General features: G+C 38.4%; 1 protein-coding gene across 1 annotated transcript in view; it reads left to right on the top strand.

Annotated features, from left to right (window-relative positions):
- The window catches only part of LOC5579828 (MOXD1 homolog 1), a 161786-nt gene that overhangs the window by 82262 nt on the left and 66222 nt on the right, over positions 1 to 13302 (top strand). The gene's annotated exons all lie outside the window — the stretch shown is intronic.

Here is a 13302-nt window from a genome sequence, read left to right as displayed (position 1 = left end):
TCGGAGAACTCCTGCGCGTTGCGGGTTCTGATGAACTGAGCGGATGAGGGGGGGGGCTAATGGTCCCGAAGGTGAGCAAGAAGCTTTGAGCCGGTCAGTCACGCTCGATGACCTGTACCTGGTGAAACATCTCCTCGATGTCACCACTTACTGCTACTGGATACTGTCGGAAGCGGAACTGCACGGAAGGGAGTGATGTCAGGAGATCTGGACCAGGGAGTAAAACGGAATTAAGGGATATCCCGTCGACTTTTGGGTCTGCATCCCAAATCAAGCGCACTTTTCCTGGGTTGCACACAGCGCCAAGCGGAATATACCATGTCCGTCTGGGATCAACATTCGCAAGCTCGTCTGCAGTCGCTCGGTGAGCATACCTGTTCTCCTGGTACTCGTTAATTTGTCGGTGGATATTTTCCTTCAAAGGAGACATTCGTCTCTCAAGGCATTCCATGCGTCGAAGGGCCATAGAGTAACTGACTGGCAACTCTACAAAGTCGGACTTCCAGAGCAGTCCCTCCATGATTCGCCGTCCTTTCGATTCTTCGCTGGACTCTAGCTTCTCCGGATAGTTTGTCGGACAATCTTCGGCGTTGAAGTAATTTTTCATAAGGAGATCCAGTTTCTCCTCGGGTTCACACTCGCACACGTGGTAGCTGTATTCGTTCATTTTCTCTACCTAATTCAAACTTCCGTAGACGCACCATCCTAAACGAGTCTTCGTCGCTATGATGCCACTGTTCCCCTCCTTGATCTTCTGTGGGACGGCCAGCTGTAGGTTTCGTAGACCTACTAATATCTTCGGTGTGATGGTTCCGAATAAGCAATGCTTTCCGATGGGGAAGGCCCGCTTGCAGCTCGGCGAATCGTAGTGTTTGCGACGGCAAGTTAAGATTCTCGAGTGTGCACGCATGCATCAACTGAAACTTCTTCTTTTGTCCCACTTCCGATACTTCCAGTGACACAATCTGAGACTCGTCCTCGCTTCTCGTCATGTTAGCGGTCCACCTGAGGCACAGTGGAACTGTAGGCCCTTCAACTCCCTGCCATTTAACCAGACTTTGCTCGATTAACGTCGGAGAAGATCCCTCGTCTAAGAAGGCGAACGCGTTTACTGCTTTGGATTTTCCGTACAATGTCACGGGAACGATTCGGAAGAGGAAGGACTAGCCACAATGGTGGTGAACATGGTTCTCCGCTGAGGACTCAACTGGCTTGATCGATGCGTCAGGTTTTCGATGTAGCAGTTGATGGTGATGGAACTCAAAAAAACTTCTCGAAGGACTTTTTGTATGAAATTCTGTCCATTTTCCTTCCTGAGAGTAAACATTGCTTAAATGAAACTGATTTCAAAACCAGAATCATCATTATGCTGTCCTTAATCCGTTGTAGTTAGCAGTGCTTTCTTCACCTTTCAAACAATCAATTTAAACTTATGATCTTCCTCTGAATGAACAGCTGTAATCAAGTGTAAAAATCAAAGGTCACTAATTAAACAGGATGCAAAAAACAAAAAGCCATGAACGAAGCAAAATTTCCGCATTCTTTATCATCTCATATACACCGAACGCACTCAGACAGCGAATAAAAGCATCTCATTGTCATTCATGTACGCGAACTAGTCGGGAGGGAAGCGTGATGGTGGCGGTGGCATTTCATCATTTGCAACTCGATTCCCGTTCGTTTTAATTTCACCTGATTAAACTATTCACCAGGACGATATACATTCGTAATGCTGCTGGAATACCAATAAGGTGTCATCCCTTCGGAACCAGAGATGGCTTGCAAAAGGATGCTTGAATTTATAGTAAAAACACGTTGCAGTTTTGTTTCCGGTGTCCTGAATTTATTACGCAAACTCGATGCGGTGTACGTACAGGGAGAAACTTTCTGCGGATTCCCATTTATGGTTTACCTCCACACGTATCGTTTTTCATCCTAAGTACAGAACATTAGACGCCACCGTCAGCATCCATTTCTCATCATCGTGGTTGCTTCAGCAAAAAATGAAGGTTTACTTTATCAAAATGATTCCTGATTAAGTTCTCACCTAGCACCTCACTTCATTAGTGAATGAAAATTCAAATGGAACATTATGAGAATCAGTGCGATATGGCGACCGTGACATAACATGATCCTGAACTCGCAGCACCCTTAGGACCCTTAGGAATTTATCACAATTTGAGCCCAGTAACTCAACTACGACATTGTGTTTAACCAACTCAGATTTTAGTAGAACTGCGTGTTGGTTTTGCTCTTGCCCCAATAAAGTGCTCGGAACCTATGCATTTCTCTTTTCCAGCGTTAGTGCATGGCACCGTACCATTAAAAACCACTTTGATGACGGTTCAATTTTTTTCTAGTTTATCATCTGCACCCGGACTGGGACAATACCGTTGTATAAAATAAATTACTTTGTAAGAGTTATCGATGCTTTCGATGCTACTATACGTTTATATATTGAACACATCGTAGCTGATGTTCAGCTTGGATTAAAATAATCCAACTGAACTGAAACTGGAAACAATAAAATATAAGATATAAGTTATTGTGAAATACTACTATCGCCAAACATTTTCATGTACTGGTAGCAATTTAGAATATTTTTGCGATTTAGAATATTTTTTTCGATTTTGCTTCGCCATAGCTAACAATAATTAAATAAATTTCAACGATAGCCGTCCTACGTATTCGAAATAGATTAAATATTGTCCTCCCCATTGTTCAGGGATAGTAGTGGAAAAGGAAATTAATTTGGTGAAACTGAACGGACAGAGAGAGATTGGGCTTCCGTCAACCAGACTTTGCCATTACTTTACAGAGGGCAAAGTTTTGATAAAAAATTTATCATTTTGAGTTCACGTCACGCAAAAACCACTCAAATATATCCAGCCACCATTTTCAGTGGTTTCGTAGTTCAAACTGAGTAATTTCCTCTGTTGAAGAAACTTCTCGTAATGGTAATGGTGGTGTACGATGAATTGTATTGAAATGAATCAGACAAGAAAGGTCTAGTTTCACATTTATAGTTGAAAGTTAAATCAAGGTTACTGAATTGCTAACAATAATATTTTCAGCAGATTTTAAAAGAAAAATGGGTCATAGTTTTGTCATATAATTCTAACATCTCTTAATCGTTTTGCCCATCACCTGAATGGAAACGGCTTAGATGACAATGACGAAAAATTGATTGAATTGAGGCAACATCCCGTAAAAAAAAATTCAATCACGTTCAAACCCGTCACTGTTCTATGGAGTGCAAATTAGCGTCCCCTCATGTGCTCGTATAACGATGCACTATAATCGGAAGCACCGTCTGTTGCACAATTTTAATTGTTCACAGTTTGAGATTTTTTGTGGCCTTCCGCCTGTCAGATTTGTGCATTTCATGTTCGACCCCAAAGCACATAGCGCCGCCGTCGTTTTCTGAGTAAGTAGTCTCTCGTGGTTTGCCAGAACCAGAGGTTCACTCGAATGTATAGGAAATAATTGCATGCACTTTATGCTAGCAAACGCTTCTCCCTCGGAGCAGAACCCCGGTATATTTGATACTTTAAAATTTTCCGTTGCATAGATAGATAGGGAGGGCCATTGGCGTAGGAACAGGGGAGGGGCAGCACTAGAAGTTTTTCATGATATTGAACATTAAATGAAAAACTAATATATATTCAAACCAAACTAGCATATTCGAGTAGAATAATCTTATGAGATAAATGAAGAGTTAGGGAATTAATATATTTATTATTCGTCTAATTGTTGGGTGATTGATCACCTTCAGAACTACCATGATAAGCGAAATTCTTCGACAACTGTAGTTCCACCGAAAAGTGTAAAATAAATAAAACTTTCGGCTCAAACGGTCTGAAGAATTAACTTCAAAAAACTTGCCCGATATACCAAAATTCTTTCGCAGAAAATCTATAGAAGTTTCCTATCACCTGCAAAAAAAAAAACATCATTATCCTATTTTTCAAAAAAGACACTACACGTTAATGCTTCCAGTGGACTATTTGCCCTTTGAAGGAAGCACCACAATAGACAACGGACTAGCATGTAACGCCCAGTGGCACAGTCGGAAAACATTCCTGTCGAAAAGTTTTTCGGCCTGAGGTGGGAATCGAACCCACACTCCTTAGCACGATGCGGCTAAATGCCTTGGTAACACTAACCGCACGGCTACGAAGCCCACCTATTTGTTAAAAAGAAACGTAAGACATATCAGAAATTCCTCATATCTTATTCATCTTGGCATTACGTCCTCACTGGGACTGAGCCTGCTTCTCAGCTTAGTGTTCTTATAAGCACTTCCACAGCTTTCTTCGACATAAGGCGGCGTCCATTTATTACGTAACGCTAAATTTGGAAATTTTTGACCCCCTCTCCCCCCTTCGTAACGCTTTTTGTATGAAAATTTTTAAATTTTTGTATGAGTCGTAATGCTTGAGCCTACTCCCCCCTCCCCCTAGAACGTTACGTAATTTGTGGATGCCGCCTAATTGCCATTTTAGCATTCGTATATCGTGTGGCAGGTACGATGATACTCTATGCCAAGGGAAGTTAAGGACATTTCCATTGTGAAAAGATTCTGGACCGATCGGGACCTGAACCCAAACACCTTCAGCATGGCGTTGCTTTGTAGCCGCGTACTCTAAACACTCTGCCTCAAATTCCTCATATATTAATTGATTTTTTAGATTTAGCGAGTTGAAAAAGATGTGCTACACAAACTAGGTGAGCAATAGTATTAACTCTATGAAATTAACGATTTTCTAAATCATGTTTTACAATTTTGACGTATATGGCGAGTACAACCAATGCAAACATCATTTTTTGTACAACAAAGAATCAAATTTGTTTCCTTGAGGCAAGTGACGAATAAGAGAAAAATTTAAGTGAAAAAACTCTAGCGGTCATCTTGGATTTTGAAGTCATCTTAATTTTAAGAAGTAAAATGAGTTTTTTTTAAGCTTCAAATGAAAGCTATATTTTTCCTTTATATGATGCCCCTAAGTTTGTTGTGTGTTCCAAGGGAAATAAGAGACATATCACCTGAAGAAACACCGACGATTTATAAAAAAAAGATCTTTTTCGCGAACTGTTTAGCTAGCTGGCGTACGAGGTCCACCAATTTGAGAAAACCGAAAGGACCACCTTCTTATTTTAGCTACTAGCGATTAGTGACATAAAATTGGAATTCTAACGATATGTGCCGATGGCGGCCTGGTTTCAGCGAGAATTTCTCATATATAAATTAAATTTTGAGATGCTGCTGAGAGCTCTAAAATAACTTTTAATGAATTCTGTTAGTATTATTCATCTAAATCAATATTTAAATAAAAATCTTATATGTGAAAATTTATGAAGAAAAAGGCTCAAAATCCTCGCATTTTTTCCGGTAGAAGATGGAGGGATGTTGAATTGCAAAAACTGAAATTTCTTCCTAAATTCAAGAAAAAAAATAAAGATAGGTATTTAAAAAGCAAACTGTACAGATCTTCTTTTATCTTTCAAGATAAACTTCTCAGCTTAATATAATATTTTCGATTTTCTTAAAAGAAAATTTATGGAAATCATTTTTGGTGGAGTTTTTTGAGGACTTTCTGGTAGAGTTCTAGAAATTATGAATTTCTACATTACATCCTAGCAGATACTTCTGAGGTGGGGCTCAAATAGTCGTAGCGAGAAACGATGATTACCGCTGTGATGTAAAATTCTTTATTTGCATATTCTAAAATTACCCTTTATGCGTTAGGTGAGGTAACAAAATTTGTTTAAACACATCTAAACAACTACCCACCACCCCATACACATATCCGTTAGGACCCCATAGGATATCCGTTGGACAGCCTACAATCGCCAGGTAGAGACCCCAGATATAGCCCTTCCATGTGTTCGGACCTCCGCTTCAAAGGCCTATCACTAGCGCTCCGAGTACCAGGAACGAAGCGTCCCGTTAATCACCGAAGCCCAAGAAATTCGTCGCCAACCCATGTGGTAAACCTTCACCAGCATACTTAATCTGCAGTACGTAGCCGGCCGGCCCTTCCCTCCTCCTAATACACCCACACAGCTGTAAGTTACACAATAAATCGTATAAATGTTAAATAGTGGTTTTATAGTTTTTCCACTTGAAGGACAGAATCTTGAAAGCCATTTATGCCGACCCTGGGATATTTAAGACCCCTGCTTTAGCTCGCTGGCATTGCGAGGTTCAACGGGTCGATCTGAGCCCGAGTAATACGATAAACTAGCAAGATCAAGCTATTATATTTATTCAAAACCTTTCAAAATAAAGCTCTATCTGTGGTTTTCAGATCGTGCTGCACTTGGGGCTCCGTGAAGCCTTGGCAGGTGAAATGTCGATCATTATTGAACTTTCATGTAGGGACACAGATCCTATTCTGGGCACTTTTGATTCTCTTCGACAGGGTTTTCGTTTAGAGCTACAGAGCTATATTTGGTTATAGAGCGCTCCTTATTGCAAGATTTCAGACAATTCAGTCGAGAAAATTCCCCAAAGCGAATCATGGAAGTACCCTAGTAGTTCTTTACCATATTTTTTTCTCGAAAACGTTCAGTATTTGGGCTTAGATTTTTGACGTAGGACTACGTCTTTGTTTTCTATATTGGGGTGCACTTTAAATGTACGGAAAATGAGACATGTAACGAAATAAGGGGAGATTTTGAACGTTAATAACTCAGTTGTTTATGAACCAATTATTATGATTTTAGTATCATTCGATCAGAAATGTATCTACGCATCGTTAGTAATATTTCCAATGAGTGAATTTTGTTGTTAAAGTATTGAAACTTTGATAAAACTTGACCCCTTTCTTATCCAACCAATCACGTTCGAGCATTTTTCGACGGTATCGCTTCCCACTATAAAAGCAAATAGGTCCCTGCTTCTTACCTCAGTCTTCTTTTTGCGGTCGGACTGTGAACACGGTCGGGTGAATCATTCTCGCTTTGCGTTTGCACCCGCGTCACAGTCCAATTTGTGTCGTCGGAAGGATTGATTTGCGGCGGCAATGACGATGGCTTGGGCGCTTCTCCGAGGCGGCGAACTACTGTCGCTCAAAAAAGCGCCCAAGCCATCGTCATCGCCACCGCAAATTTATCCGCGCTCCCAGATTTCGACTCGTGATAAATTCAGTATCGGTGGTCAAGAAGCAAGCCCGTTAGGAACCAGATACCCCAGAGTTGCTGATCCGAGGAGCTACTGCTAATCGAGCGTCGGACTTGTGAAATCGTTCAAGATTTCAAGAGTGAGCATCGTTTCCAGATTTCGACTTGTGCCAGGGTTTCCATTACCCGTTGCTGTTGTGCGTCATCCACGTTACGAAACATTCAGCTGGTTCGTCGTATAAGCAAATAACTTGCCCAATTTATACAGGCGGCATCCAAAAATTACGTAACGCTCGAAGGGGGGGGAGGGGGTAGGCTCAAGCGTTACGACTCATACAAAAATTTTAAAATTTCCATACAAAAAGCGTTAGGGAGGGGGGGATTTGGTCGAAAATTTCCAATTTTGGCGTTACGTAATAAATGGATGCCGCCACATTTGCGTTGAGAATTTCCCGTTTGACCATGGCAATCAACTGATAACATCCCGCAGTGCTATTTATCTGTGATCGCATCGAGGCTAAAAAAGCCATCGGCCCTTTTCAGCGCCATCCAATGTGTGGAAAAGAGTTAAAAGAATAATATTTCCGACTTTATTACATCTTACATTCCTCAATCAATCTCACATAACCATACAAAATAATTCGTCCTGAATAATCTATTGATGGCACAACAATTTGTGACTGAATTCGCGGACTCTGCTGCAGTGCCGTCGGGTGAGTGCTTAAAGATAAAGAAAATGTTTTGAGCACTGAAAACAGTATGAACCAGGCATCACAATATCATCTGATCACTTTGATCATCTTCGGATGGTGAAAGATATTATCAGCAATCCAAGAGCGCTCTGATATGATTCCATCTCTCTATCAGATGATGATCTTGAAGCTTGTTCGGTAACATAGGTATGGGTATATTTCTGATTTAAATTTGATTACACTGCTATGCTGTCATAGCTTTTGTATGGATATTTTACTCCGTTGAGATGTCTTATATTACTAAATCCTACATGGTGAGCATTTTCTGAATAAGTTACACTGTTAAAAATAATGAAAATTACTGTGGACGTAATTCTCGTTATGACTGAATGTAGCATGACGTAAGTGATGAAACGGCACAAAAATGTGTCCTTGCAGATGTGTTGAACAAAAAAAAATAATTTTACATGTTAAAGGACACGAAAACAATGGAACTGTGATCGGCATTTTCCGAAACAGACACTAACGTGTTTAGAATTCGACACAAATTTAAATCATTCGTCTCGCTTTTTTTTATGTGCATGAAATATGAAATATGTATGAAAAATAGTGCTTAAACTGATTGAACTTTGATTGAGTTCTGATTTCAAACAATTCCAATGAGCCTTTGCGTTTCACAAATTCGGGATTTTTTTTACCAATGAGGTGTGTTTGGAACAAAATAGTAGGGTGCCGGTGCCATTAGTGGACTACCTAAGCTATAAAAAATCATAACAAAATAACGAAAAGCCCTAACTGAGATCTTTTGACGTTAACAGAAAGATTTCAACCTCTATGATATGGGAAAAATATAAAAAGAGTGATAAAACTAATTTTTTAACATAAAACCGCTTGAGCCACTATTGGTACACGTGTTCCAGTAGTTGCGCTAGTGCTCCAGTAGTAGACGTTCGGGAATGATACAAGGAATTTTAAACAAAATGGTAAATTTTTACATAGGTTTAACATTTTTCCCTCGGAACAGCAACTAATATCTTTCTAATGAACCATTAAGATCATCTCTGGGACTTTTCTTCATTTTTATACATCCATTTTAAAAACTGCTTCCAACCGTTGATCCACGACTGGAACACGACGGCTACTATTGGTGCAAGGGAGCCAATTTTTTACGTAAACTTAATTAGTTATATGACTTTTTGATAAGATAAAAAGCTGAAATTTGGCAAATCGACTAAACTTGAGGCGATCTCTCCACCAAAAATAGCACATGTCGTTTTTATCGAAAAATGTACGTTTTATTCCATAGTCCAATCTACTGGTACATTACAACCATTGGTACCGGCACCCTACTGCAGAAAAAAAATCTTCCGCTGAAATAAAATTCGTTTGCATGTTATGATTGAGATAGCCGACAAAAAGAATTTATGTTTAAGCTTCCAGTCGCAACCTCCAGTAAAATAAATTGTATTACGGAACAATTAGTAACTCTGATATATTATGAATGTATCACAAAGGGAACTTTTATTACATTTTATATGAAGGATATTATTTTGCACGATCCAAAGTCATCCTATTCTATTTGTTTCACTATTTAAGATGGATTGCCGCTCAAGCGTTCCATTTCCTAATGGAATGTTCAATTAGGTCAGAGAATACCCGGACCCGGACGTGACAGCTGGACTGATTCGAATCTTTCTGATACAAGGATTGCTCAGATGATAAGATTTCATCTTGAAACAAGAGAGTCAAAGATGAAGTTCAAAAATCGATCAAGGAGCTCCAAGATAATAACCTAATATTTGATCCGTATCTTGCTCAGAAGATCGATGAGATGAGATAAAATGCAATGCCTGGTATGCACTCAAAGCGAGCAACAAGAACGATATCAAAATCAGTTATATTAACCATCGTGGTTGGGGGTCTCGTAGCCTCGAGGTTACGGTTTCGCTTCGTAAGCGGAAGGTCATGGGTTCGATTCCCAATCCCCCCACACACAAAAAAACTCTGTCCAGCCACCAGAAGACGCCGCATGAAGGACTGTGTATAGGGGAACACATCCATCTTTCGTCAGTATCGGATGGTGACTGAGACACACTGACCCTCTTTGTAGGCTGTTGCCTCACACGACACATATACATGGCAAAATGAACCACCGCACATCAATGGACTTCGATATGGATATGGATTGGACCAACGGCAGCACTCTCCTCTACCTGCTCGGTATGAGAGAAATAGCAATAAGAACTAGGATATAAATAGATTCTGTATATATGATCCTCGGCATAGTAGTGGCCAAGTGCACGGAGTGCCTAACAAATTAAAAAAAAAAAATAAAAAATAAACCATCGTGGTCCTACGTCACTAGTTTGTACAACTCCGTAGGGATGTACCCTAATAGTTTTTAATTGGAAGGATAAAAATGTTCTATCCGCGAAAATTTTCCCATACCGTAATTTCGGGTGAAATTGATCATTTTTCGCGGTTTTTCTAGTCTGCTTTCTAAAATGTTATAAATACCATACAACTAAAAGCAGAAAAACAAGTACGATGGTGAACCTCATTAGCTCATGTACCAAAATTTTCTAAGAAATGTGATGTTAGTGCTAAAAATTATCTCTAAAATAAAAAATCGTGGGATCCCATTTCGGGGTGATATTGATCACTTGTCAATGTGATTATTGTTAGTTTTGAAATCAACTCTACATATTTAATTTAAGACTGCTGAATCCTAATATGGTTGCCAAATTCTTATCAAGGCAATATATTTGGAAATAATCAAAAATTAAATTTCAAGAATACCGCAGCAAACGCCTAAATGTAGGCAATTTCCAAAGGATTTTCCTAACATTTAACAGAAATTTAAATATTTTAACAAAACGAGCAAATTGATACGACTTTTGATGGTAAAATCTGTTTTTTTTTTACAACAACTACAATTTATTTATTTATTTCGTCAATCAAATTGTAGACTACATGTTTGCTTAATACTATGTTGTATTATATCTAAGGGAATTAAAATATTGCCTAAGCTTCGTTCGCGACATGGTCAAATCAATTTCTGTGTAATGCTGGTTATAAAGAGACATCATTTGATTTATTGGGCCGAACTTGGCATAATTAGTTCGATGATTGTTTGATGCGAACAAATTCCGATTCCTCAACTGTCTGGCGGGCGTGTAGAAATTCAAACTAGATAAGAGATTGGTGGAATCAATACGATGCGAAACTATATCATTGACAAATGAAATCATGGCTAATTCGCGACGCTCCTTTAAAGTTTGGATGTCAATAAGCATGCATCGAGCCTCGTATGATGGCAGTGGAAACGTTGTCCAGCCTAATTTGCGTAAGGCATATAAAAGAAATTGCTTCTGTACTGATTCGATTCTATCCTCATGTGTTTTCATATGTGGGGACCACACAATACTACAATATTCTAAAACTGATCTTACATAAGCAATGTACAAGGTTTTAATCGTATATGGATCCCGAAAATTGAAGCTAAAACGCTTAATAAAGCTTAACATATTGGTTGCTTTGTGGACAATAGTATTATAATGGTCAGTAAATGTAAGTTTAGAATCTAATATAACACCTAAATCTCTAATCTTATCGCACCTTTGAACGTCTTGATTTTCTAAAAATACAGTAATCTGTGGTGTATTACGTTTTCTGCTATATGTGATTAGATTACATTTTTTGACGTTTAATTTAAGTAAGCTTTTACTACACCATTTATCAAATATACTTATTTCATTCAGATAAATGTCGCTCTCTTTTTTGCTATTGATTTCCATAAAAAGTTTCATATCGTCAGCATAAATAAGAATTTTAACATGTTTTATCACATATGAAATATCATTAACAAACAATATGAATAACAATGGGCCTAAATGTGAACCTTGGGGAACTCCTGATGTAACATGAACAGGTTTGGATAGTTTTCCCTCAAATCTTACTATTTGTTGGCGATCTGTTAAATACGATTCAATCCAGTTGAGGAGTTTCATTGCAATTCCCATTTTATTTAGCTTGAAAATCAACATAGGAATATCTAATCTGTCAAATGCTTTACTAAAGTCGGTGTAAAGTGATTCGACGTGGTTACCTCTATCCATTGCATTTAAAGTGTAATTAACAAATTCCAAAAGGTTCGTTGTAGTAGAACGACCTTTAAAGAAACCATGTTGTACATTCGTTATCCTATGTTTTATTTGGCTAAATACTTTTTTATTAATGATTGATTCAAATAGTTTTGGAATGGATGAAATAATAGCAATTCCACGATAATTTCGAATATCAGATTTTTTACCAGACTTGTAAATGGGTATAAGAAATGACCTTTTCCATTCTTTTGGAAATCTGCCCTTCTCAAGTGACATGTTGAACAGCCAAAATAATGGTGCTGTAAATTCATTGGCTAAGTTTTTCAGTAAAGCAGGTGGGATTCCGTCAGGCCCTGATCCTTTGGTGGAATCTAAATTCTTCAGTCCTGTTAAAATATCTTGTACCTGTATTTGACTAACGCCGACATCGGTTGTAAAATCAGGAAAACTTGAAAAGTGTTCAAAATCACGGTCATTATCCGAGAAGTTTGTATAAGTCTCTTGGAAAAAATCAGCAAAGAGATTGCAAATGTCATTTTGATTATCTGCTACTTTATTATCCAATGTCATTTTAGATGGAAAGTTATTAGACTTCATCTTAGTTTTAACATAATTGAAGAAATTCCTAGGGCAAGATTTTAAATCATTTTCAATTTTTGTGTTGTACTCTTCAAGTGCAGTGGATATGGCCTGATTAAGTTGGTTGACAATATACAAATACAAATAGGGATATGTTTTAAGCATACACTCAAATTTACAGGCCGACACCGTGTCAAAATCTTTGTTTTCAACTAGAAGTTTATGGATGTCTATAAAATTACACCAAAGATGGTTCTGGGCTTTCTTATTATTTTCATAGAAATAAACATTCTTTGAAACAAAAAAATTCGAACGGGAAATTCGACACTATTTAAGACAAACAAAGTTCATTTAGTACAGGTTTCTTTAATTTTGGTGCTCTATCTGTAAGTATTAAAATCACGTGACACGGTGATCAATTTCCCTACCCTACTGATCAATTTCACCCGAATTTACGGTACATGTTGTACCAATAAGATTAGGTTTAAAATATTTGTAGACGACTCTATGAGATTTACACTTGAATTGTAGTTTATCGATTGTATTGAACTAGCATATAGACAGAGTTCTGTTTGATCCTTCGACCTTGACGCTTGCTCCTGGGCAGTGCGTCAGGAAAGCCCGAACAGTTTTTTTTTATTATTCTTTTTGGGTCGCGCGCTTATTTTTTTTTTCCTGAGTGCTTTTTTATAGCCGAGCAAACGAGTGAAGCCGAAAGTGGATTGTGGCTGCTCAGTCAAGGATAACGGATCAATTGGTGAGCTCGTTTCATGCTACTATTTCTAATCTATAAAATATGT

Source organism: Aedes aegypti, chromosome 3 (assembly GCF_002204515.2).
Source record: "Aedes aegypti strain LVP_AGWG chromosome 3, AaegL5.0 Primary Assembly, whole genome shotgun sequence".
Taxonomy (NCBI): Eukaryota; Metazoa; Arthropoda; class Insecta; order Diptera; family Culicidae; genus Aedes; species Aedes aegypti.
The sequence above is the reverse complement of the archived record's forward strand: the minus strand, read 5'-3'. Positions and strand labels throughout refer to the sequence as shown.